The sequence below is a fragment of the Chrysemys picta genome, unplaced genomic scaffold (genome assembly GCF_011386835.1).
Source record: "Chrysemys picta bellii isolate R12L10 unplaced genomic scaffold, ASM1138683v2 scaf272, whole genome shotgun sequence".
Taxonomy (NCBI): domain Eukaryota; kingdom Metazoa; phylum Chordata; order Testudines; family Emydidae; genus Chrysemys; species Chrysemys picta.
This window is the reverse complement of record NW_027052979.1, coordinates 18,564-45,143: the sequence shown is the minus strand read 5'-3', so window position 1 is coordinate 45,143 and position 26,580 is coordinate 18,564. Positions and strand designations below refer to the sequence as shown.

Below are 26,580 nucleotides of genomic sequence, written 5' to 3'. Positions count from 1 at the left end.
GCCGTCCCACGAACTGCTCTGGCAGCTGCTTCACTCTGCTCACCGACCTGTGAGCCGCTCAGCTCTGCTCCACTTCAGCCGTCCCTTGGGCCGCTTCCACAAGACTCCACTCCGCTCCACTCCACTCACCCACCTGTGAGTTGCTCAGCTCCACTCCAACCATCCCACAAGGCTCCACTCTGCTAGCTGCTCTACCAGCCGCTTAGCATTATAGCTTCAGGCTCCCCCACTAGTTAACACAGCCTCAGTGATCTCACCTCTTTTGTGATTTCAGCTCTTAGCAATTTCAGCTCATAATAGGGGAGCCCCACTGCTAGTGCAGCATTGGTCTAAAGTGAATTCCATTCAGCAGTCTGTAACTAGACTTCTAATGGAATCAAAGTTAGCTCTGATATTTAAGAGTGGAGAGAGGAAGTAGTGCAATTGGTGTTTCAACCCCTTGGAGAGAGACCCATACCATCAGGTACAAATATCTGTCCCCATCATCTCTCTATTCACTGGGTTTTGTAACCCATGCCCCTTGTCAAGCAAGTGCTACTTAGGTAATGGTGAAGGACTCACTCAGTCCTTCTGTCATACAACAGGTTCACTGCCCTTGATTCACAGAATCAGGGTAACAAAACTTTATTCTTCCTGCCCCAATAACAGAGAAACTGGGGATCCCACACCAGCCAAAGTAACCACTTTGAGTTGCTGTTGTTTCATGCCAGGCGAGTGGGTGTGCCTATGCAAACCAGATCAGCCCCTGGAGTTCTTTTCCACACTCACCATAATTCACCACCAGATGTCAGGGTAGAGCTCATCCTGATTCTGCTTACAAAGAAAAGCAAAGGAAATTGGGAAATGGGGGGCACCTAGATGCCATTCATGCACCCGAGGAGTTGGCGTTGCCCCCTTTGTGTCCCTAGCCCAGTGGTTAGGGTACCCACCTGGGAGACTTGCATTTGTTGTGGGTTTGCACCGGGTCTCTCCTGTCCCAGGTAGGGGCCGTAACCCAAAGACTACTGGGCATAAGGGGACACCAGCCTGCCTCACTTTTGTGAAAGGCACCTCAGTTGCCTTGTCAACGGAGATCAAAAAATCAAATGCTTTTGTTTTGCACATGTCCAAATGAACCGTATTGACATTTCCAAGATGTTTTTTTCATCCGGAACAATTAGTCAGAATCAACAAATTTACTAAGGTTCCCGTCAACTGGAATCTGCCTTTTTCAATGGAAAAACAGTTTGGGCTAAAACATTTTGCCCAGCTCTAGGCCTGAGATCCGTACGTGCCACAGCTACTGAAATCAAAGGCAGCTGCATGCACAGAGGGGCTTAAACAAAACAAAAAATGGTGGAACTTTGCCACTTTCCCTTTATTCCCACAGCTCGTATGTTCGATCCCTTTCTCCCAGCCTTTGTCTGTCTAGTCTGTTTAGACCCTAAACTCTTTCGGGCATGGTCTCTTAGACTGGGACTGTGCAGTGCCTGGCACGGGCGGGGCACTCTTGGCTGGTGCCTGGGCACTGCTGAAATGCCAAATGACAATCATATCTCACCTATTCCATGTCTACAGCAGCAGAACCATTTCTGCCAGAGCCAGCCATGCAGTCAGATTTCTGAGATTAGATCAGAGGGGTGTTGGCATGACAGTGGCCCCGGGGCAGTGCCATGTATGTACCAACCAGTGCCCACGGCTGTGCACAAACCACAATCTAGCCCAGAGCTGCTGGCTGTGGCGAGGCCGGTCTGGAGACGGCAGGGCTGCTGGCTGCTGCACTGCAAGGAGCCTGGGGCACATGCTGCAAACGGGCAATAGGAATGCCAGGCTGGCAGAGTGCGGTGGGCATTGCGTGGCAGCAGTGCCAGGCTGCACGGGATTGGCAGCAGGGGCATTAACTGCCTGACGCCAAGAGGGCTGGACACACGGTGCTGCTCAGGTGGCTCCAGGCTGGTAGCTCAGAGCCAATGCCCCGTTCCAAAAGGCAGAGAAGTACACGGCCCTGCTCCTGGGCGTTCCCACAGCCGCTGTGTGAGTGGGCACGGGACAGGGCAGCATGGGGCCCCACCCCATTACAGACAGGCACGTGCTGCCCGAGCTGCCTCAGGCCCTTTGAAGCCAATGGCAGTTTTGCTGCGGGGCCGTGGGCGCAGCTGGCTTTGCGGGTTTGCTGCTCCTGTTCCTTGCGCTGTGTATTCCAGCAGCCCCACGAGGCCCCAGCTGAGCTGAGTCCCTGGTGCTGGGTGCTGCACATGCACTGGGACAGGTCCTGCTCTGAAGAGCTGCTGCCCAAGGCAGACCAAGGTGGCAGGGGAAGTGCCCAAGGTCACCCAGCAGCTTGTGGCAGAGACAGGACGGGCGCCCAGGCTGCTGGCGCAGGGCACGTGGGTGCGGTGCCATCTCACGCTGGCCGCACCTCCCCTCGTCGTGCAGGTGGGGGTAGGGTGACTACCCATCCTGAACTGGGCGGGACAGTCCCGAAATGCAGAGGTCTAGTCCCGGTCCCGGGTTGAATGACTCCAGGACTGCATTTGTCCCGGATTCCCTGCAGCGCCGCTCTGTAGCTGCCTGAGGCTCAGGGGTGGTGCCAGCCTCTTCCTGCGGGGAGAGAAGAAGGGGCTGAGGTGGGCGTTTGCCCCCCTCGCCATGAGGCCCTGCCCCTGCTCCTCCCCTTCCCCGGAAGCCCTGCCCCCTGCCCAGGAGCCGAGGAGCTCCCACCTGTCCTGGGCAGCATGCCCCCAGGGGCGGGCACACGGGCCGGGGGCTGCTCTTGTGCCCCTCGTCCAGGGCAGGTGGAGGGTCCAGGGCTCCTCACAGTGGCCCAGGCTTCCAAGGTGGCTCTTCCCACTGCCCACCTCTGGCTTCTGGCCTGAGCAGGGGGCAGGGCTTTGGGGACGAGGAGGAGCAGGGGCGGGGCCACAGAGGGGGCGGGGTTTCTGTATGTGTCCCGCTTTTGCCTTTTGAAAAGGTGATCACCCTAGGTGCAGGCTGCGGGCGGGGACCGTTCTGCCCCCCTGCTGCGGGTGCTTTTCCGTGGTTTGCTGCGCTGGTGCAGAGAGCGGCTCCAGGGGCGGGAGGCAGGTGACTGGAGGGCGGGCGGGCGGGAGAAACCTTCTGACCAGGACTCTCCTTCCCTTGGAGGTGCTGACGGACACTCCAGGCATGTGGAATGCGAACACAGGTGAGATCCTGGCTCAGCACAGGCTGGCCTGCCGGGGGGAGCCGGGATGGGCTGTTTCCGGCTGCTTTGCTTAAAGCTGGGGAACTCAAGGGCTGTTTCCTGGGCCGAAGGCTAAGGCCAGTTCCTCTGTTCTACGGGGACACAGACGGGTTTCAGGACTCTCTGTGTGGGGCCATGGCTAAAGCGGGGATCGGCTGGGAGCCAGACAGCGTGGCTGTCTCTGGGAGATTTGCCTGTGTAAGGACTGCAGCACCCAGCCCTCCAGTAGCGTGACGTGTGTACATATACGTGTGTAGTATTCATGGCCCGGTTTGAAAGTTACTCCACATGCTGGCCCCATTCTGCCTCCTCGCCTCCCCCAGCCTAGGGTTACCATACGTCGGGATTTTCCCGGACATGTCCGGCTTTTTGGTCCTCAAATCCCCGTCCGGGGGGAATTGCCAAAAAGCCGAACATGTCCAGGAAAATACCAGTGCCCTGCTTACCTTAGAGCGGCTCCGGCAGGCTGCGAGCTGCAGGCGGATTCCCCCGCGGCGGCGGCTGCTGCTGCTCCCCCCAGACACCTCAGCTCTGTGCAGCGGAAGAGCCGAGCTGCCCGAGCGCTACCGGCTTCACGGTTTGCTGGGGAGCCCCCAGACCTCCAGACCCTGCACCCCCGGTTGGGCGCTACCCCAGCGCAGCCGGAGCCAGGGAGGGGAAGTGCCCGGCCAGGGGCGCAGGGTCTGGAGGTCTGGGGGCTGCCCGGCAAACCGTGAAGCCGGTAGCGCTCGGGCAGCTGTTTCGCGTGGCTGGGAGGGAGGAGGGGGAATGCGGGGCACTCAGGGGACTGGGCGGAGTTGGGGTGGGGAAGAGGCGGAGTTGGGGCGGGCCGGGGGCGGGGAAGGGGTGGGGCCAGGGCCCCATGGAGTGTCCTCTTTTTTTAATTTTTAAATATGGTAACCCTACCCCAGCCCCCTTACTCCGGAGCTGGCAGGCCACTGAAATCAGGCAATGCCCTACTCAGCGGGAGTCGTCTGTCCGAAGCGACTGCACCATGGACTAGGTCATTGTTCCCTGCCTTCCTGGGGGCATTTCCCTTCGAATACACAGTGCCAGGGGGTATCACCTGGGGTTCCCCGCTGCTAACAATGCGGATCCCTCCGGGTGGCAATACAGTGAGCCAAGGGAAGCCAGGGGAGACCAGTTCCTGCAGGCAGCATCCAAGCGGCACTGCAGACTGGGAGGATGGAGGCCGTGCGAGAGGAGCCTGGGAGCCTCCAGCACAGGGAAACCATGCTTGGGGCCAGTGGTGTGTCAGCATTGCCCGCACTGCAGGGAAACCCGGGGAGGAGGAAGGGTGAAGGGGCCTTGCCATGGGCTCTAACACGTCACCTCTGCTTTCCCTTTGTCTGGTAGGACCCCCTGGTGGGAGACCACCACCAAACACGCCACATTGCCACCCTCACCCGAGTCCTTGCTCCCCTGTTGTCTGTCCTCCTCCCCCTCCTGTATGCCCTGGGCCTGGTGGGTCTCATCCCCCTGGACACCACCCGCATGGACACCACCCGCATGGACCTGGATGCCCTCACCATCCTGGGTGTCATCCCCCAGGTGGACCTCATGGGCATCATCACAAACATTAGAAACATGGCCATGGTCGCCATGGACACAAGGTACAGAGCCCTGGTCACTGGGGTGTGGGGGCCACGTTGCAGAAGAAGATGCACCATTAGCGTCAGCCCTGTGCTGGGATGCTGTGCAGGGCCCACAGCCCAAGGCTTAGCTGGGTTAGGGACTGCTCTGTTCCCAACCCGTACATGGGGCTCTGGGGACATCAGAACCCACCCTCTCTGCTCCCTGCAGCCAGGGGACATTACACCAGTCCCTGGAAACATTTTCTTTTCCCCTTAAGAGTCGGCTGTTTTCACCAGGTCCCTGGATTCCGGATTAGGGTTTGTACTGGCCAGGGCATCACTGGTTAATGTATTCAAACCTCAAACCAAACCCGCCTGCGCCTACAGGCTGCTGCATCGCACCTTGTGCAGCCAAACCGGTGCAGGACCGGCCCAGCTCTGCTGGGAACCCAGGTGTTCCTAGAGTCAGTGTCAGGAAATGAAACAGAGGGAGCAGGACTAGCACGCAGCCACAGCTCAGGGCACTCGGGTGGGACGGAGAACTCAGCTCAGCACAGAATGTCAGGGCCATGACGTGGCACCTTGACACACCTCACAAAGGCAGGCTGGATTCCCAGGGACCTCTCCAGCACGTTGGCCAGTGCTGCGCCCACCTGCATTCTGTGGCCAGCCTCACTCATGTACAGGGACACGTGGCTGCAACAAACCAACCCAGCTTACTGGGTGTGACGCCTTTGTACAAACCCATCATCCAGCCAGAATGTCCCTCTGCCACAGAGCCCGGCGCTGGAAGCCCTTGCAGGGACTGACTCCCTGCCTGAGGCCCCGAGTCTGCACAGCGTGTGCACATGCTCAGCGTTAGCTCGTAAGCAGCACCTGGAAATCAGTGATGCTCAGTCTGAGGTACCGTCAGGCACGTGTACACGTCTTCGCCGGGCGGGGCCTTAGCGTCCTGCTGGGGACGTAGTACCGCACGTGCTGCCGCAGCCCCTGGGGTTGCTGTGGTGCAGTTAGTGGCAATTCTACTTGGCTGGGCTCAGGAGCGGGGACCTGCCCCTGGAATCACCTGGCGGGTGTCGAGAAGCCCAGCAGCATTGGCTGGTGCAGAGGTTCGGGGCTGAGAACTGGACTCAAAGCCCGGCCTCCCCGCGCAGTGCCAGGGGTTGCAGGTCGGGCCGTTTCAGTGTCTTCCTGCGCAGCCCATCTCTGCCGGGCGATTCCTTTCCAAGGTGAAGCAGCGTCCTGGTTGGCAACCAATATTGTGCAGTGAGCTCGTTGTTTAGCGTTGTGTGGTGCCCGTCCTGCTGGGCCTGGCCACTGATTTCTCTGTGCCCAGGGCCTTCTCATCACACTGGGCATGCTCGGGGGCCAGGGCTGCAGCCCTCCCGCCTCCTTCCTGCTGGCTCAGCCTGGCCGGGAGTCCCCAAGCCTGCCAGGGCTGTTCCTGAAGGGTAGCTCGTGGGCTTGTGCTTCCCTCGAAGGTCGAATTTTCCATCTCCACTCCCCTGCCCATTCCTCAATGCCTGAGCAGTCCTGGCTCCCCCCATGCCTGCTGCAGGCCTGGCTAGGAGAGCTGCCATCATCACCCCTAGCTCTGTGCTATGGGCGAGCAGAGAAACCAGTTACTAGCCCCGGCCGTCCCTCCCAGGAGCCACCGGAAAATGATGCCAATGTCGGGTCAGGAAGTGAAGGGCACCACGTACAGCTGACACGGGAGCAGCCGGAGTGTAGCTGGCCAGGCACCAGGGCCAGCTCCCGTCTTGTGACACAGGCTGCGGGACGGTAACTGCTGTGAATGCAGACAGCCGTGGGAGAGGGCTATTCTCACGGTATCTAATACACGTCAATCCTTGTCCCTTTCAGCATGGAAGTGGGTCGAGCAGCAGTTCTGACTCGGATTAAGAAAGCGCCTCCCACCGGCCTGGCACATCGGTGGCACAGCAGCAGCAGCAGCCAAATACAATTTAAGAACGTCTGTTAGTTCCCTCCAGTTCGCTCTTCCGCTGCCCTTTGCTCCCTCTTCTAAACGAATGTCGTGTAACCTTGTGGCTAGTGATTCTCTTCTGTTTGGTTGGTTCAATTTCTGTCTGGAAGCATTTTAAGCTCATAACGTGGCTCGTTTCCCCTCTGTCACTGAAGAGATTTCCCCCTCTTATGTAGCCCCTCTACCGGGTGGTATTGGCTGCAACCAGGGCCATGGTCAATACCTGGGGGTTCCTCTTCACAATGCACACCAGAACCGGCGCAAGCCCCAAGCCAGAAATCTAGGTAAACTAGACATCACCAGTTCTCTGGCTCTCAATCAGCACCTAGGTCTGGTATAGTGTGAAGTTATTTAAAAATTCTGCTCACTATACAAAATGTTCTCCTGACCCCAAAGGGTCAGCCATTTTACCAAGTCAAAATACCACGCTGCCAGATAGTCCGTTAGCATCTAAAAATAAAGGTTTATTATAAAGACAAAAGCCAGAACAAGAAGAGAATTGTTAAATGGTAAAACAGTCACATACATACAAAGACTTCAAAGTCCATATATCAGGTTCTTAGCAGTATTGGTGAGTTTGCTGGCTTGAAAGTCCCTCTGGAACACATCCACAGCTTGGATGGGTCATGCAATCCTTTGTTCGGAGCTTCAGTTTGTAGAAGAGTCACTCCAGAGGTAAGAAGCAGAAATGAAGACAAAATGAAGAAGATGCAGCTGCCTTTTATATCCTTTGCCATGTGGCTTGTACTTCCTTTATCCCAAACACAAGCTGCCCTGCACATGGCATGGAAAAGCCTTAGAATTCTCTGTCCGCAGGCATACCACATGCCTTGCTGACTCATAAGGTATCTTCCCTGGTTCCTTTCAATGGATTCTTTGTACAGCTGATGACCCCTGATGGGCCATCGAACAGGCTAGGCAATGCTGATGCCAATCTGTCTGGGGGTCACCCAGAAACACAGCACTAGCTTGGAAATACAGATATACCCCACATATCTATGGCCTGGTCCACACTAACCCCCCACTTTAAACTAAGATACGCAACTTCAGCTACGTGAATAATGTAGCTGAAGTTGAAGTACCTTAGTTCGAACATACCGCGGGTCCAAACGTGGCAGGCAGGGAGGCTCCCCCGTCGATGCCGCGTACTCCTCTCGCCGAGCTGGAGTACCGGCGTCGACGGCGAGCACTTCCAGGATCGATCCCAGAAGATCGATTGCTTACCGCCGGACCAGGAAGTAAGTATAGACCTACCCTTAAACTCATAATACAAAGGTGATACGAACATATAAACAAGAATAGAAAAAGAACAAGTTAAAAATCACTTAGAAAAGTTGGATGCCTGCAAGTCACCAGGGCCTGATGAAATGCATCCTAGAATACTCAAGGAGCTAATAGAGGAGGTATCTGAGCCTCTAGCTATTATCTTTGGAAAATCATGGGAGACGGGAGAGATTCTAGAAGACTGGAAAAGGGCAAATATAGTGCCCATCTATAAAAAGGGAAATAAAAACAACCCATGAAACTACAGACCAGTTAGTTTAACTTCTGTGCCAGGGAAGATAATGGAGCAAGTGGTTAAGGAAATCATCTCCAAACACTTGGAAGGTGGAAAGGTGATAGGGAATAGCCAGTATGTTATAAGGAGGAGGGAGAAAACTTGTTCACCTTAGTCTCTAAGGATAGAACAAGAAGCAATGGGCTTAAACTGCAGCAAGGGAGGTTTAGGTTGGACATTAGGAAAAAGTTCCTGACTGTCAGGGTGGTTAAACACTGGAATAAATTGCCTAGGGAGGTTGTGGAATCTCCATCTCTGGAGATATTTAAGAGTAGGTTAGATGTCTATCAGGGATGGTCTAGACAGTATTTGGTCTTGCCATGAGGGCAGGGGACTGGACTCGATGACCTCTCGAGGTCCCTTCCAGTCCTAGAATCTATGAATCTATATCATACTTGGCAAATTATAACATTTCCGCAGATACCTCACATGGCATATCTGGTTAGACTCATTGCAGTTTTATAACATTGGTGTCAACAGTATTATTAATGTTCTCCCCTATTCCATACAGCGTCAAACTTTGTATGAAATATACCAAATGACAGGGTGGCTATGGGGGTTCCAGGGTGCTGCTTTGAGGCACAGAGTGCCACAGTTGCCAAGGGCTGCTTTGTGGCCAAGACGTCACTGCAGTCTGCCCTGGACATTACAGACACTTTGGCCAGGATGATGGCCTCTGCGGTTACTATGATGCAGGCCTCCTGGGGGGCGAGGTAGCTCAGTGGTTTGAGCATTGGCCTACTAAACCCAGAGTTGTTAGTTCAATCCTTGAGGGGGCCATTTAAGGATCTGGGGCAAAAGTCTGTCTGGGGATTGGCCCTGCTTTGAGCAGGGGGTTGGACTAGATGACCTCCTGAGGTCCCTTCTAACCCTGTGATATTCTATGAAAACTCAGGGATCACTTTGTATGTCCTTGCTAACTAGACCTTGTTTTCAGATAAGAGAGATGACACCCTGCATTCCTTTAAGGATTTCTGGATTACCTTAAGATCCTTCTGGGTGTACACGCTGCTCAGGCAGAGATTCCATTATGGGGCATGGCAACAACAACAGTATAGGCCACAGCATCCCTTCGTGCAGCCCTTTCGTCCGAGACAGCAAGACTATCCCAGGAAAAGGAAACACTCAAGTTTGGGGCTCGGCCGATCCCCTCGCCCTCCTCTGGTGCCTGCTAAGATCCCATTTTGACTCCTTGGTCCAGAGCACCATTCCAGTTGCTGTTCTTCTGCCCTTGTTGTACTTCCATTCCTTTGGGGACAGGCAGGTTCATTTTTACAATGCCTGGGTCTCGATCATCTGCAACAGGTGGGTCCTAGACACTCTTAGATCAGGCTACTCCATCCAGTTTCTCTCCACGTCTCCTCCGCATCCAATCTCCCCATCCCTCTTCAGGGACCCTCTCACGAGACACTGCTCATTGAGCAGGTCAGCTCTCTCTTGACGTTGGCAGTGGTGGAGGAAGTCTTCCCAGAATACTGGGGCACAGCTTTTACTCCCGGTACTTCCTGATACCAAAATCCTAGGGCAGGATGAGACCCATCCTCAACCTTCACGGCCTCAAGAAATTCATCAAGTACATGAGGTTCCATATGGTCACTCTATCGGCTGTCCTCCCTGCACTGTCTCAGAACGACTGGTTTGCTGCTCTGGACCTTCAGGACGCTTATTTCCATGTGGCGATTCTACTGAGTCATGGGAAGTTTCTTCGTTTCCTGGTAGGAGAATGCCATTTTCAATGCACAGTTCTCCCTTTTGACCTTTCTTCTGCCCCCAGAGTTTTCACCAAATGCATGGCAGTGGTCATATCTCAGGAGGAAAGGAATCCACATCTTCCCGTACCTCAATATCTGGTTGCTGAAGGGTGGCTCCAGAGAGGAGGTTCTTGCACAAGTCAACACTATATTGCATTTGCTCAACCATCTTGGAATCATTTTAAACACCAAAAAGTCAACCTTGGTTCCCGCTCAAAAAATCGAGTTCATTGCAGCACTGTAAGATTCCATGAGGTTGAGAGCATCCCTACCGACTGACTGCTTCAAGGCAATTCGACAGCTTTTCCTCAGTCTGCAATTTCAGCCCTCCAAAACTGTCTGAGTGTGCCTGAGCCTGTCCGCTTGTACACGGGGGGTCCAGGTCACCAGTCTGCACCTTTGCCCCCTTCACATGTAGCTTGGGATGGTTATGGCCCTGCCCTGTACTCCCTGGACAGATTGGTGCACCTCCCACCATTAGTCCTGGACTCCTGGTGCTGGTGGACATCTCTGCGCAATGCATGTCAAGGAGACTTGTTCATTCAGCTCTCTCCAACCAAGACAATGTTCATCGACACCTGCCTTCTGGTTTGGGGGGCGCATCTAGACTCACTGAAGTGCAGGGCCTGTGGACAGAACAGGAAGCCTCACTCCATATCAATGTGCTGGAACTTCGGGCCATGCACAATGGATGTCGTGCCTTCTGGGACTGTATCAGGCATTCAGCAGTTCACATACTCACCAACAATACCACCGCGATGTACTATGTGAACAAACAAGGGGGAGGCCACTCCAGATTACTCTGCCTAGAGGTGATCCACCTGTGGCAGTTCTGTATTAAGAGGACATCACCCTGGTAGCTGCCCACTTACCAGGCATGCAGAATCGTCTTGCCGACCATCTCAGCAGGACCGTCTCCCTGAGTCACGAGTTGTCACTGAAGGCAAGTGCCCTTTGGATCATCTTCGCAACGTTTGGCATCCCCACAATTGACCCATTTTCGATGAGGGAAAGCAGGAAGTATCGTCTATTCTGCTGTCGGGGGACTCAGCCCGAGCTCCCTCTCTGCTGTCTTCCTCTGCAGCTGGCATTCGACCCTGCTGTGTGCCTTTCCTCCTATCCCAATCATTCCTCAGGTCATGACCAAACACGAGGCAGATCGAGCCAGGCTCATCCTGATCACTCCTGTGTTGCCAAGATAGTGCTTGTCCTCGGAACTCCTTGCTCTGTCAGTTCAGCCTCCTGTATCACTTCCTCTCCATCCCGACCTCCTCGCACAGGACCATGGCCTCATGCTGCATCGGTCATCAGCTCCCTGCACCTTATGGCATGGCTGCTGCATGGATGAATGAAGAAGAAGAGTGTTGCTTGGAGACTGTCCAACACGTCCTACTTAACAATAGGAAGTTGTCCACTAGGACGACGAACTTAGCAAAGTGGAAGAAGTTTTTGGTGTGGTCCTTGGCCTGTGGGACCCATCCGGCGGAAGCTTCCATCCAGGACATCTTAGAGTACCTAATACACCTTCAGAAATTGATCTTGGCCCCCAGTTCTCCGAGAATGCACTTGGCAGCAATATCAGCATTGCATCCTCCTATCCAAAGGAAATCAGTTTTTTTCCAGCACCATGGTGACGAGATTTCTGAAAGGACTTCTCCACCTGCATCCTCTGGTCTGAGAGCCGGTCCCACTGTCTTAGTGCCTCTAATGAGGACTCCATTTGAGCCTCTTGCATCCTGTTCACTGCGCCTTCTGTCTCAGGAAACAGTGAGTGGATGCAAGGCGGGTGGGTGAGTTGCAGGCCCAGGTGGCTGGGCCTCATTACATGCAGTTCTCGAAGGACAAGATAATGCTTCGGCCAGACCCAAAGTTCTTATCCAAAGTGGTCTCTCAGTTTCATTTGAACCAGGTGTTGTACTTGCCTGTGTTCTTCTTTAAGCCATATTCCCCCCTGGAGGAGCTTCATCTCCATATGTTAGACATTACATGGGGTCTAGCCTGTTACCTGAACGGGATGGAACCGTTCTGTGCTTCGCTTCGCCTGTTTGTGTCATATGTGGACCGCATGAAGGGACAAGGGGTCTCTGCACAGGCCATCACTAGATGGAAAACATCTTGTATCAGGTCTGCATATGAGATAACTTTGGCTACACCTCCTCAGCAGCTATGGGTTCATTTGGCGAGAGCACAGGCAACGTTGGTAGCAGTCCTCAATGACATTTCTATATTAGACATTTGCAGGGCGGCCACTTGGTCATCCAGCCATACATTTGCAGACCATTATGTTATCACTGCATTTTCCAGAGCAGATATTAATCTCGGAAGAGCAGTCCTGCAGTGCCTACTCCGATAGACTCTGAGCCCCACCTCCTACAAGGGTTTCTGCTTGCAAGTCACCTACCTGGAACACGCGCCTGCATCCATGTGAAGAAGAAGAAATGGTTACTTACGGTATCGGTGGTTCTTTGAGATGTGAGGCAGACGTGTATTCCACGAAGCAGCCTCCATTCCTGCTGCATCGGAGTCTTTCCCTGGATGTTGAGTGCAAGGGAACTGAGTGGGGCTGGGGTGGTGCTCCCCATATAGCCCCGGGAGGGGCTACGGACATGAGGTGTGAGTGCTGCCCCTCTATGGGTACTGTACTGCTAGGCAAAAGTCTCTGACTCTATTAATGACTGGTCTAGAGAGGTTAGCATGGACACTTCCGTTCTCTGTACCTCATAACACAAGAACAAGGGGATATTCAATGACAATGAAAGGCAGAAAATTCAAAAGTAATGAATAAAGCTAAGATTTTGTCCTGGATATTTTTAGTAAAAGTCACAGGACAGGTCACAGGCAATAAAGAAAAATTCATGGAAGCCGGTGACCTGTCTCTGAGGTGGGGGCTCATAGCTCCAGGGCCCTCCTCCGCCTGCCGCTGGGAGCTGCGGGGTCCCCCCGGCCACCTATGGTGGCTCAGAGCTCAGGATACCCCACAGCTCCCGGCTGCCGCAGGCAACAGTGGGACCCTGCAGCTCCCAGCCTCGGCAGGCTGAAGTCACGGAGGTCTTTGGAAGTCACTGATTCTGTGATTTCCGCGATCTCCATGACAAAGTCGTAGCCTTAGTAATGAAAGGAAATACTTTTTCACACAACATGTAATTAGACTGTGGAACTTACTGCCACTGGATGCTGTTGTGGCCCAGAACATAACATGAATCAAAGACAGATTGGATTTTTGTATGGCGATCCCGAATATCCAGGATTATAACTGTTAATGAGTAAACCGTAAAAGAGTATTAAAAGGGAGATAAAACATCTGGCTCCAGGGCTTAATCTCTAGCTATTGGAGACCAGGATGAGACGTCTATAGGGGTAGGTTATCCCATATCTGCCTGTGCAGGGTCCTTTTGAAGGCCCTGGTGCTGGTCCCTGCTGGAGACAGGACACTGGGCTGGATGGACAGTGTGTCTGATCCGGTCTGGCTGTTCCTTGTTCCTCTCACTATTTTCCAGTTCGTTTTCTTTCTGACTACTTTTCTCCCTTGTGTCACTGTCCCCCTTTCCCTCTCTCTGCCAGCCCACTCCTCTGCTTCTTTCTGTTTTATTCTCCCCCAGGCGCCTTCATGAGAGGTCTCTCTCCTCCTCTTCCCCCAGGATCTCCTCCCCCACTTATGGTCACTACCCTGAGGTCTCTCTTCTCATATGCACTTAGCCAAGCCCCTCTCCTCTCCGCTCCTCCTTAGGTGTGTCTCCCCTTTTGATCGCTGCCACCTCTCTGGGGGGCTTCCCTTCCACCTGGATCACTAGCCTTGGGATAAATCTCCCCCATACCTCTCCCCCTCAGCAAGAGTCGCTCCCTGTCCCCTTTCCCTGCTTTAGGGGTCTCTGGTCCAGAAAAGATGGGAAAAGGAAAAATGATCAAAGAAAAACATTTTTAAGCAATTAAAAAAATCCACGCAACATTTTGAAAAATGTAAAGTGGGTCCATTTAACCAGATACCGTTCAACAGCCATCTGGGTTATAGCATATCTTGCCTCCGCTGTTTCCTCATGCTATGGCTGGCTACCCCTCTTGACTGGGCAGAATGGTGCCATTGTCTCTCCTCTTCATGTTTTGCAGCTGACATTATGGTAGACTACAGCTATGTGGAGCGCACTTCGTCAGTCATGCAGGCGCTGAAACACTTCCAGGAGAAATTCCGGAGCATGGGGCCTAGGAGATCAGTTACTGGGGAAGAGAAGAGAGAGGGAGGGGAAGTGTTAAACTGAGATGACTGAAACCTTCAATTCAGAGTTTATTGTCCCTGGGAGAGAATTTGCACCCTGGGGAGCTCAGTACAGTGAAGCCTGCTGATATTAATGCAAATAAGCTTGTGAAAATAATAGAGCTGGTTGAATTTATTGGGTGAAGAGTAAATTTGCAAACAAATGGATTTTGGGGGGCATCAAAACTAGTCATGAATTTGGGGCAAAGTCAGCAAATAGTTTCACCAAAACAAAACAATGCCGCAAACAAAAAATTAGGAAATATCAAAACTGTTTGTTTTGAAAAAAAAAATTGAAATATTTGGACTCATCATTTCATTTTCAAAAGGTCATTGTGTTTTGACATTTCATTTAGGAAATGTTGGTTTCGGTTTGACATTCACAATGGTTCATTTTGAGCTGAATGAATTTTTTTAAAAATTTGTTTAGTCACCAAAAAAATTCAGTTTTGGTTCGAAATGAACCAATTTTTTTTTTATTTTTCCAGTTCAGCCTCGGAACCCAAAAATCCATTATTCCCTCAGCTCTAGAAGCACAGGTAGAGTTTGCTCTACCTGGTTGGACCAGTGAACCAGGTGGTCTGAGATCTTGCACCTGTGTCAGACCAGGAAGATGAAGCCTCCCCCAGTGCACCTGATCAGTTGTGTAGTGCGACACATAGAGGAAACTATTCTTCCTAAATCCCAGTAGAGCAAATGATAAACCAACTTGTATAAGAACTGGAGCTGGTAAACGAACACACTTCAGGTGCAAGCTAAACACAACAGCATGCATCTCCGAAACAGAGTCATTTAAAGAAATATACCAGATTAAAGTATAATCATGGACCCATGCAATATTATCTCTCTGATATACTTCTGCTGCAAGTCAGATGCAAATCTGCCCACAGAAATGCTGGGTCACTACTCTCAGTGTATTTACTTATAGATTCTAGGACTGGAAGGGACCTCGAGAGGTCATCGAGTCCAGTCTTCTGCTCTCATGGCAGGTCCAAATACTGTCACCATCCCTGATAGGCATTTATCTAATCTACTCTTAAATATCTCCAGAGATGGAGATTCCACAACCTCCCTAGGCAGTTTATTCCAGTGTTTAACCTGACAGTTAGGAACTTTTTCCTAATGTCCAACCTAAACCTCCCTTGCTGCAGTTTAAGCCCATTGCTTCTTGTTCTATCCTTAGAGGCTAAGGTGAACAAGTTTTCTCCCTCCTCCTTCTGACACCCTTTTAGATACCTGAAAACTGCTATCATGTCCCCTCTCAGTCTTCTCTTTTCCAAACTAAACAAACCCAATTCTTTCAGCCTTCCTTCATAGGTCATGTTCTCAAGACCTTTAATCATTCTTGTTGCTCTTCTCTCGACCCTCTCCAATTTCTTCATATCTTTCTTGAAATGCGGTGCCCAGAACTGGACACAATACTCCAGTTGAGGCCTAGCCAGTGCAGAGTATAGTGGAAGAATGACTTCTTGTGTCTTGCTCACAACACACCTGTTAATGCATCCCAGAATCATGTTTGTTTTTTCTGCAACAGCATCACACTGTTGACTCATATTTAGCTTGTGGTCCACTATAACCCCTAGATCCCTTTCTGCCGTACTCCTTCCTAGACAGTCTCTTCCCATTCTGTATGGCCTAGTCTTCACTTACCGGCTAGTCCGGCGGCACGCCATCGATGTTCTGTGATCGATTTATCGCGTCTGGTTAAGACGCGATAAATCGATCCCGGATCGATCCCGGAAGTGCTCACAGTCGGCGCCGGTACTCCAGCTCGCCGAGAGGAGTACGCGGCGTCGACGGGCGGAGACTTCCGGCCGCGTCTGGACCGCGGTAAGTCCGGACTAAGGTACTTCGAATTCAGCTACGTTATTAACGTAGCTGAATTTGCGTACCTTAGTCCGAAGTCCGGACTAAGTGGGGACCTGCCCTATGTGTGAAACTGATTGTTCCTTCCTAAGTGGAGCATTTTGCATTTGTCTTTATTAAACTTCATCCTGTTTACCTCAGACCATTTCTCCAATTTGTCCACATCATGTTGAATTATGACCCTATCCTCCAAAGCAGTTGCAATCCTTCCCAGTTTGGTATCGTCTGCAAACTTAATAAGCGTACTTTCTATGCCAATATCTAAGTTGTTGATGAAGATATTGAACAGAGCCGGTCTCAAAACAGACCCCTGCGGAACCCCACTTGTTATACCTTTCCAGCAGGATTGGGAACCATTAATAACTACTCTCTGAGTACGGTTATCCAGCCAGTTATGCACCCATCTTATAGTAGCCCCATCTAAGTTCTATTTGCCTAGTTTGTCGATAAGAATATCATGCGAGACCGTATCAAATGCCTTACTAAAGTCTAGGTATACCACATCCACCATTTCTCCCTTATCCACAAGACTCATTATCCTATCAAAGAAAGTTATCAGATTGGTTTGACATGATTTGTTCTTTACAAATCCATGCTTGCTGTTCCCTATCACCTTTCCACCTTCCAAGTGTTTGCAGATGATTTCCTTAACCACTTGCTCCATTTTTTCCCTGGCACAGAAGTTAAACTAACTGGTCTGTAGTTTCATGGGTTGTTTTTATTTCCCTTTTTATAGATGGGCACTATATTTGCCCTTTTCCAGTCTTCTGGAATCTCTCCTGTCTCCCATGATTTTCCAAAGATAATAGCTAGAGGCTCAGACACCTCCTCTATTAGCTCCTTGAGTATTCTAGGATGCATTTCATCAGGCCCTGGTGACTTGCAAGCATCTAACTTTTCTAAGTGATTTTTAACTTGTTCTTTTTTTATTTTATCTTCTAATCCTACCCCCTTCCCATTAGCATTCACTATGTTAAGCCTTCCTTCAGACTTCTCTGTGAAGACCGAAACAAAGAAGTCATTAAGCATCTCTGCCATTTCCAAGTTTCCTGTTACTGTTTCTCCCCCCTCACTGAGCAGTGGGCCTACCCTGTCTTTGGTCTTCCTCTTGCTTCTAATGTATTGATAAAAAGTCTTCTTGTTTCCTTTTATTCCTGTAGCTAGTTTGAGCTCATTTTGTGCCTTTGCCTTTCTAATCTTGCCCCTGCATTCCTGTGTTGTTTGCCTATATTCATCCTTTGTAATTTGTCCTAGTTTCCATTTTTTATGACGCTTTTTATTTTTTAGATCATGCAAGATCTCGTGGTTAAGCCGAGGTGGTCTTTTGCCACATTTTCTATCTTTCCTCCCCAGCGGAATAGCTTGCTTTTGGGCCCTTAATAGTGTCCCTTTGAAAAACTGCCAACTCTCCTCAGTTGTTTTTCCCCTCAGTCTTGATTCCCATGGGACCTTACCTATCAGCTCTCTGAGCTTACCAAAATCCGCCTTCCTGAAATCCATTGTCTCTATTTTGCTGTACTCCCTTCTACCCTTCCTTAGAATTGTGAACTCTATGATTTCATGATCACTTTCACCCAAGCTGCCTTCCACTTTCAAATTCTCAACAAGTTCCTCCCTATTTGTTAAAATCAAATCTAGAACAGCTTCCCCACAGTAGCTTTTTCAACCTTCTGAAATTAAAAGTTGTCTGCAATGCAGTCCAAGAACTTATTGGACAGTCTGTGCCCTGCTGTGTATTTAGTTGTCTAAAAAAAGCCTCATCCACCTCTTCCACCTGGTTAGGTGGCCTGTAGTAGACTCCTAGCATGACATCCCCCTTGTTTTTACCCCTTTTACTCTAAACCAGAGACTCTCAACACTTCCGTCTCCTATGTCCATCTCCACCTCAGTCCAAGTGTGTACATTTTTAATATATAAGGCAACACCTCCTCCCTTTTCCCCCTGTCTATCCTTCCTGAGCAAGCTGTACCCATCCACACCAACATTCCAATCATGTGTATTATCCCACCAAGTTTTGGTGATGCCAACAAGGTCATAGTTGTATTTATTTATTAGCACTTCCAGTTCTTCCTGCTTATTACCCATACTTCTCGCATTTGTATATAGGCATCTAAGATACTGGTTTGATCTTGCCTTCCAGTTTTGCCCTGACCCCCTTTTCTCTCTGCCATTATAGCTCACACTCCCTCCTATTTCCGACCCATCTCCCAGGTCTCCATGTTCTCCACTTACCTGTGGGCTTTGCTCACCTGTCCCCGTTGAACCTAGTTTAAAGCCCTCCTCACTAGGTTAGCCAGTCTGTGTCCAACTTCATATGTTGCCCTTGTTCTTGCACTTGACATCAGGTCCTGTGTCTTGCACTGGATGCCAGCTGATTTCCAAGTGAAATTCAAGGTGCTAGTTTTGCCCTAATAAGCCTGACCTGCTTTGGATTCTGTCTACCTGAGAGTCTGCCTCTCTCCCATGTGATTCTGCAGCAGATACAGTCTCCAAGAGTTTGGAGCTGGCAAATCCTCAGGCTAAAAATGGGAGAACACCCTAACATGGGCCCACCCCAATTTTATCTGGAGGATATGTCTGCTCAATACTCCCAAGGCCTGTACAGGCTGCAGCACCAGGTGGGAGAGAGGCGGCCTCTCAAGTGTCAAGTTTTGTGCTGAGAAGATGGGTGGAGTGTGGCATAAAGGACATTGGCCACAGGGCCTGGTGAGCCAAGGCAGGACCTGCTGATGTTCTTACACACACTCTGTCTACTTGTTCAGGCCAAAATATTCAAATCCAAGTGCCTAAAGTCAAATACCCAGATCTGGATTTAGATACCAAAATAAACCTGGCCTGATTGGATATTTGCAACTGTAAAGAAAATACTTACATTCCTTTCTCTAGCGAGATGCTCCAGAAGGGCCTGGAATACTGTCGGAAGGTGCAAAGAGCCGATGGATCATGGGAAGGGTATGTAATGTTATGCAGTTATGGGGTATTGTAGTGAACTCGAAGTATAACGGGTGTTGGGGGCCATCAGACTGACTGTCAGGACCAAACAGATTTCCCAAGGAAGGACTGACACGCATACAGTCAGGAAAGTGTAAATCCGTTCTGACAGCAGGCATCCAGATGTGCAGTTTATGGGAGCGCAGAGCAGAGCCCACAGGGGAGGGAGCTGGGATCCATCCTTTCCCTCCCAATGGAGGGGCTCCTTCCTAGTGGCTGCTCTAAGTGCCGCGCAGGGGGCAGAGAGGAAGCAGCAGGGGCTCTCGGAGCAACTGGCAAATTACAGGGAGGAGGAAGTGGGTTAGATCTTGGGGGAAGGTTAGCAACACGATTCTTTGGGGCCACCCGAAATGGAGTGGACTTGTTTTATATAAAGGAAGCCTGGGATGCTCGGGGGAATCTTTGTGCCACGATGAGCCTCAGGCTGCAGGAGAGGAGTGTGGCAGGAGCCACACCTAGTCACCTATATTTAGAAAAGTTTTCCAAGGGACAGTTCTGTAAATTGTCCTGAGAGGAGGTGGCTGCTTTGTGTGCGTTGCGGTGAAGCGTAACATTTATACAGCAGCAGCTCATTCCATGGCACAGAGCCCCTGTGAGCTAAGCGCTGCTAGCTCCACGTGCCACTGTTAGAATCCAAGGTCAGGGCTGACCGGAGTCCCTTGCTGTCAGACCCTGTGTAGTGCACTAGAACAGACTCCGGATCTCCTCCATCCTGCAGGGCTCGCCAATCTGTCACTGACAGCCCTTCCGCCTGCCTGGCAGCTGGGAGGCAGAGCCAGCTCTGTCCATGGGGCCAGGATCTCACGTGTTACTGAGAGGTACAGTACGTCTGGAGAATGTAAAGTGACCACCTGGTGCAGGTGAGAACACACCTCACTCACACTCACAACTTAAATTATTCCTGTAAGCTTCGACGTAAGGGAAGGTCAAAGGAATTCGTCCCAAGTAAAATTAATGTGCTTGGGACTCGCATGGGACGACCTGTAAAGATGCCCTGCCCTCTACGGACGATTTGCAATACAGCACTGCCATTTACGGGACACTCTGGGGAACAGGGGGTGGGGGTGGGGGCAGAGGGGGGGCGCGTTCAGACTATTCCCTCTCTCATCTGGCAACCTGATCAGTGGAACCAACGTGGCTGGACGCCCCCACAACCTGCCTCAGGAAGGGTCCTGGAACAAGGCATTGAAGGCAAGCCGCAGAACCACTGCATTCCAAGGCACAAATAGCAGAGCCAAGCCATTGCTCTGAACTCGCCCCAGAACAGCTGGGAACACAAGGTCCTGGCACTATCTGAGCGCACAGCCTGAATTGGAAGCAACGGAAGAGGTCAGAGAGCAGTGGTGCCATGAGCACAGGAAGTTACCTTCTTGTACAGTTTTAACACACAGCACCATCCCGTATCAATGTTTAAATTGCTAAGGTCCACAAAGGTATTTAGGCACCTAACTCCCTTTGAAATCAGTGGAAGTTAGGCACCTAAATAGCTCTGAGGATCTGGGCCCAAGTGAATGAGTTTGGCGGGTCACTTAGAAGGCCTAGTCATAGAGGGACTTATCTGCTTTGTGTGAGTCTAGAGAAACAAGGTGTGGGGCTAGTCGACCTGGCAGAGAGCAGAAAAATGGAGCATTCCTCTTAAGCAATTCCCTGGGCTTGTGAATGTAAATTTAAACCCCAACGCCTCCTTTGTAGTCAATAATTATGGTGTGGGTGTGGGATCTGGAACCTGAGCACATGACAAACTGTCCTGAGTTTGACTGGCCCCTTAGTCCTCATCATACTGCCTCATCAGATGAATTGTATTGCGTGATCGCAGATTACGGGAGAAATTTCCATGCATGTTTTGGTGTGTGATCAAAGAACACATATTTGTTGCCTTTCCTTTTTCTCCCATGCTGCACGTCCTGGTTCCTGTGCTCATGGGGCTATGAGCTATTCTTTTAACTATTATTGAGTTATTTAATTATGTGTAGCAAAGGACTAACTCTTAACTGGTTAAGAAAAGAATAACTGTCCAGACCTAAAGTTACTGACTGATTCCAGTGGCAGATCACAAGATTTCAAGGGTCCTGGTCTGACCAGGTCTGTTCCAGGCCACAGGCTGTGGGGGATCCTGGTCTGACCTGGTCTGTCTTCTGCAGGTCACTGAGTGTGAGGGGCCCTCGGTCTGACCCGGTCTGTCTGTTCCAGGTTGCAGGGTGTGAGGGGCCCTGGGTCTGACCCGGTCTGTCTGTTCCAGGTTGCAGGGTGTGAGGGGCCCTGGGTCTGACCTGGTCTGTCTGTTCCAGGTTGCAGGGTGTGAGGGGCTCTGGGTCTGACCTGGTCTGTCTGTTCCAGGTTGCTGGGTGTGAGGGCCCTGGGTCTGACCCGCTCTTGCAACTCCAGGTTTCCTACTTTAAATATTTTGCCGGTCATTTAAGAGTATTATTGATTCCTGTGTTTATTAACGAGGGAGCTGAACAAGCCCTCGCTGGCTCTGGGATGAAATGAATGCTGGCTAGGGCTGTACCTGTGGCTGGGAGAAGCCATTTTCACACCTTCAAGGCGTTAAGGGGACACTGTCAGTTTACAATTCATGGTGAGGTATTTACAAAATGGCTGCTACAGTTCAGCTCCTCTGTCCATATTTAGGCTCTTTAATAAGTGGCCTGAGGCGGGGAGCTGCATTGCCACTGATTCCCGACTGAGGGGTTTGCCTCGGGGTCAGTGTGCCGAGGGAGCTCTGCCTGCCACGACCACCCCAAATCTACAGTGCGTTCCGCTTGTTAGCAACCCCTCGGCTGGCAGCAAGACGTTGCTGTGATGCAACAGTTGCTAATAAGCAGAAGGCAGGTTTGCGAGGCAGCAGCCAGGGATGGTAGGTCTCAGCACGGCCTTTCCTGGCTGCTGCCTCACAAACCTGCCTGCCGCTGGAGCCTTTCATCCAAACATGTAGCTACCGAGCAGCATGCCATTTATCCGCTAATGTGGCTAATAGGCAGCACTAGCCAACTGCCATGAACATTCAAGTCAATGGGACAGGATTGGTTCATGGCAAAATGTTGCTATTAACCGGAAGTTGTGACTAGCCAGACAGCTATTAAATGGAATCAATCGTATTGGCAACTGGAGCCAGTCAGAGCAGACTGAAGGGCCTGGCCCAGGACCAGGCTCAAAGCCACCTTCGCTCACATACACCCTCCTGAGGGCACTGAGCATTCCTGGACCAAAGCCCAGGCTCCAACTCGGTGCTAAGGGTCTTGGGAGTTTGTGTTGCCCAGTGCTGCCTGATGCAGTCGAGGAATGGGATTCAGCACATCTTCAGAACACCCTTTAACGTATCCTCTACCAAAGCCATTGAGCCCAGGGGCTTTCCTGGCGTTCGGTACGGATTGACTGCAGTGGTCATGGCGATGAGAATTGCTGTTCAGTCAGGGCGGTAGGGAAGGAGGCTGAGTTTGAGACAATGGCAGAAAAGATTAGGGAGACTAACAAGCAGGTTCTTATAAAGAAGACGTGATCCTCTCTGTGCTGTATTGAGCAATGCTAGCAAGTTCTTTAGCAAGGATGTAGAAGTTGGATTTCTCAAAGAGTAGGGTGTGATTCCAGGCTGTAAATCAAGAAATTCTTGTAGTAGGGCTGTTATATTGACGGAGGATTGTGCAATAATAGACCTGAGCTTTAAGAATTTCCCAGGAGCTGGTTAGCTTGTCCAAATGAGGGCACTTGTCTCGGAGCAAGGAGAATGCTTATAGGGTGCCTGTAACCTGTAGCTACCATGTCTTTCTTTTCCATGTGACATTTTGCTGTCATGGTGACTGCAGCTCATTGCAGAGACAATCGCAGAAAAAATTAGGGAGGCTAACAAGCGTGTTCTTATAAAGTAGTTATAAGAAAACACAGTCCGGGTATTATCTTCCTATGTAAGAAGGCAGTTCCAATAGGGTTTGTCATTCTTGGAATAGAATAGTTCCTGGATCTGACCCAGTCTGGCAGCTCCAGGAGTCTGCACCTGAGGGGCCCTACAGTGATAAGCTGCCAAAATCCGAACAATCGGTTCCCTCCTCACCCCACAAGGGGGTCGTGGCCCGCCCCTGCTCCCCGGGACTCCTGCCCCATCCAACCCCCCGCGTTCCTTGACTCCCCCCCCCGGACCCCTGCCACATCCACCCCCCTTCCCTGTCCCCTGACTGCCCCCGCCGCCCCATCCAACACCTCTTCTCATTCCTGATGGCCCCCCGGGACCCCTGTCCCATCCAACCACCCCTTCTCCCTGTCCCCTCACTGCCCCTGGAACCCCTGCCTCTGACTGCCTCCTGCTGTCCCATCCAACCCCCCTCCTTCCTGACTGCTCCCCCGGGATCCCTTGCCCCCATTCAACCCCCCTGTTCCCCACCCTCTGACCGCCCCGACCCCTGCAAATGCCTTGAGTTGTGGCCACAGGTCTTCTGGCTAATGAGGACTAGATTAGGGTCCTTTCGGAACCTGTCAGCTCTTCTTCTTTCTCTTTGTTGGCTAATGCAAGGCACTTCTGAGGACAGGAGACCTTTCCTTCCACGTCTAGGCTGACAAACAGTTCTGCCTCCACACTCCTATCACCCCAGCTGAGTGGTGGAGTCAGCGGGACACCGGAGACCAAAGTGCAGGTAATGATCAAAGACTGAAAGAACCTGTGTTATTCATGTGTTTGATAGAGACGCACGCTGGATGTGTGACAACTCACTGGCAAAAAAACCTTTGGCCCAAGATACTCTGGCCATAGAATATCACCCAGTGTTTCCTGTATCAACCCCAGTAACCCGTGACTGAGCTAGAAAGAGACATCCAATCTTGTTTTAAAGACTCCATGTGATGTCAAATTTACTACATCCCTAGGTGAGCTGTTCCAGTGGTTAATTTCCTTCACTAATACAAATTTATATCTTATTTCTAGTGTTAATTTAGCTGATTTCTACATTCATCCTTGGTAATCTGGACGCAATCAAACATATGCATTTAACACAGCCAAATGCAAGGTCGTACATCTAGGAACAAAGAAAGACTGTAGGATACAATTACAGGATGTGGCACTGTGTCCTGGACTTACTGAAGAGTAACTAGGGGTCATGGAGGAAACCAAGTGAATGAGCTACCAGTGCGATAATGCTGGGCCAAAAATGGTTAACACAGGCCTTGGAAATATAAATAGAAGTATGAACAGGAGTAGAGAGGTGCTATTACCTCTGCATAAGGCATCACTGAGACCATTTAAGAGTCCACCCTTTAAAAGGGATGTTGAAAAATTGGAGAAGGTTCCAAGTTGAGCCACAAGACTGCTCTGAGGTCTGGAAAACATGTCTTGCAATGCGAGACTAAAGGAGCTCAGTCTAGAGGTGACTTGATCACATTCTACAAGTACAGATGCAGGGAGAAGATTTCTGATAGTGGAGAGCTCCTTGATGTAACACACAAGAGCAGAACAAGGGAGAGAGCCTGGCTGGGCTGAAGTTGGCTTCCCTCCAACCATCTCCAGACCCAGCAATCCAAACACCCCTTTGGGAAAACAGCTTTCTCCTGCTGCCAGCGTGTCCTGTAGCTTACATAGTAGCAGTGTGCTGCAGTGCTGAAGGTTCAAACCCCAATGATAATGCCCTGTGTGTGTTAACAATTGTATTTAATAGACTTTTAGTTTAGTTTTTACATTCTTAAAAAAACCACCTAGGAAATTACACTCAAACAGTGTAAACTGTTCAAAGAATGTTATTTAGGTTGCAAAGTCAAACACTCAGAAGTTGGGAAATGCCAGATCTACAGTTTTCTATTCAATTTTAATTTGTCACCCCTGTGCGTGCATTATGGTATGGTCTTTAATTACATGATCACATCTTATCTTACGCACAGGACCCCTGCCTCATTCGGTGCACAGACTGGATGTTACGTGGGCTAGTGTAAAGCTGGCTGTAAACACGTGTCCTGAGGGCAGCCCCACAAGTGGCCACCACCTCAGTTTCCATCTTAATTCCTCAGATAAACTGAGTTCAGCCCAAACAGTACATTCGTCCCAACAGTCCAGCACCAAGTCCAGCTCCAGTATCTCTACCACGCCCCAGCGCCCAGGTGCAGCGCTGGCTGCTCTCCCCCATCCTAGCTTCCAGGTCTGGCTCCAGTGTCTCTCCCCACACCTCACCCCAGACCCTCTAGCTTGGGTGTATCTCCACCCTGTTTCCTTGCCAGGCAAGGCTCCATCTCTTGCCTGGAGACATCAGTGGACACACCCCTGCATCACTCCCCAGCCTTCAGCCTTCTGTGGCCCTCTGAGTTCAGGTCTCTGGTTCAGAGAGCCAGCAGGCACCTTCCTCTGCTGTTCTCAGCCTTCAGCCATCTCTAAGCTCTCTGGCCTGTGGAAGTTTGTAGGTGACCCCCTGCCTGCCTGTCTGCAGCTTTCACCAGCCTGCTCTGGCTCTGCTGGGGAACTGACTGCTCCCCCTTCAGGGACAGCCCCCCTGAAAGCTCGGCGCCCAGCTCTGCTCTGCCTCTGAGCTGCCGTTACTCTCTGGGTTCTCTTCCTTTCTGCTCTGGGCCCTCAACTCTCCCTCTCAGGGCAGGTCTACACTACCACTTAAGTCAATATCACTTACATCACTTAGTGGCGTAAAATAGCCAGCCCCCGAGTGACGTAAGTTACAGCGACCTCAGCAGAGAGGGCTCTCTCGTCGGCATAGAGCATCTTCCCCAGACGCGCTGCAGTGGCATTGGAGCTAGTGTCGACTAGCTCTAAGTTCTCATTGGGGTTTGCTCCGGGGCAGCCCCACCTTTCTCATTACACCAAAGTAGGGTGCACCTGGACTGGAACAGGAGAGCTGAGCCCAATTGCATTTACGTGGGGGCCACATACTCAGATATGCATGTATATTGATCTTTGAACCATAGCAAATCTCTTCTTTCTTTTTTCTTTTTATTAATAAATCTAAGATTTAGTTAATAAGGATTGGCTGTAAACGATTCAGTTAATAAGGATTGGCTGTAAACATGTATTTGGATGAGATCTGAAATATTCATTGACCTGATAGGCAATGTGTCTCATCCCTTGGACTGGTAGAACTTTAAGTACAGTGAATAAGATTGTTAGTAATCTCTCACTATTCAAGATTTGGCAGTCTGGATGGGAGCCAAAGGCTGCATTGCTTAAAGGAAATAGTTTGTCTTTTTGGTAACCAGCGTGGTATTACAGACGCTGTTTTACTGGCTTGGTGAATCTAAGTATAGAATAGTATTAGGGGGTAGCCATGTTAGTCTGTATCTACAAAAACAACAAGGAGTCTGGTGGCACCTTAAAGACTAACAGATTTATTTGGGCATAAGCTTTCATGGGTAAAAACCTCACTTCTTTGGATGCATAGAGTGAAAGTTACAGATGCAGGCATTATATACTGACACATGGAGAGCA

The 26,580-nt window shown here is 50.8% G+C and overlaps 1 long non-coding RNA gene across 1 annotated transcript; it reads left to right on the top strand.

Annotated features, from left to right (window-relative positions):
• The first annotated feature begins 4,563 nt into the window (after positions 1–4,563).
• LOC135978469 (uncharacterized) lies at positions 4,564–6,817 on the top strand. Its single transcript, XR_010595888.1, has 2 exons — positions 4,564–4,815; positions 6,640–6,817. It is a non-coding gene; the product is annotated as an uncharacterized LOC135978469 (long non-coding RNA).
• The last annotated feature ends 19,763 nt before the right edge of the window (positions 6,818–26,580 follow it).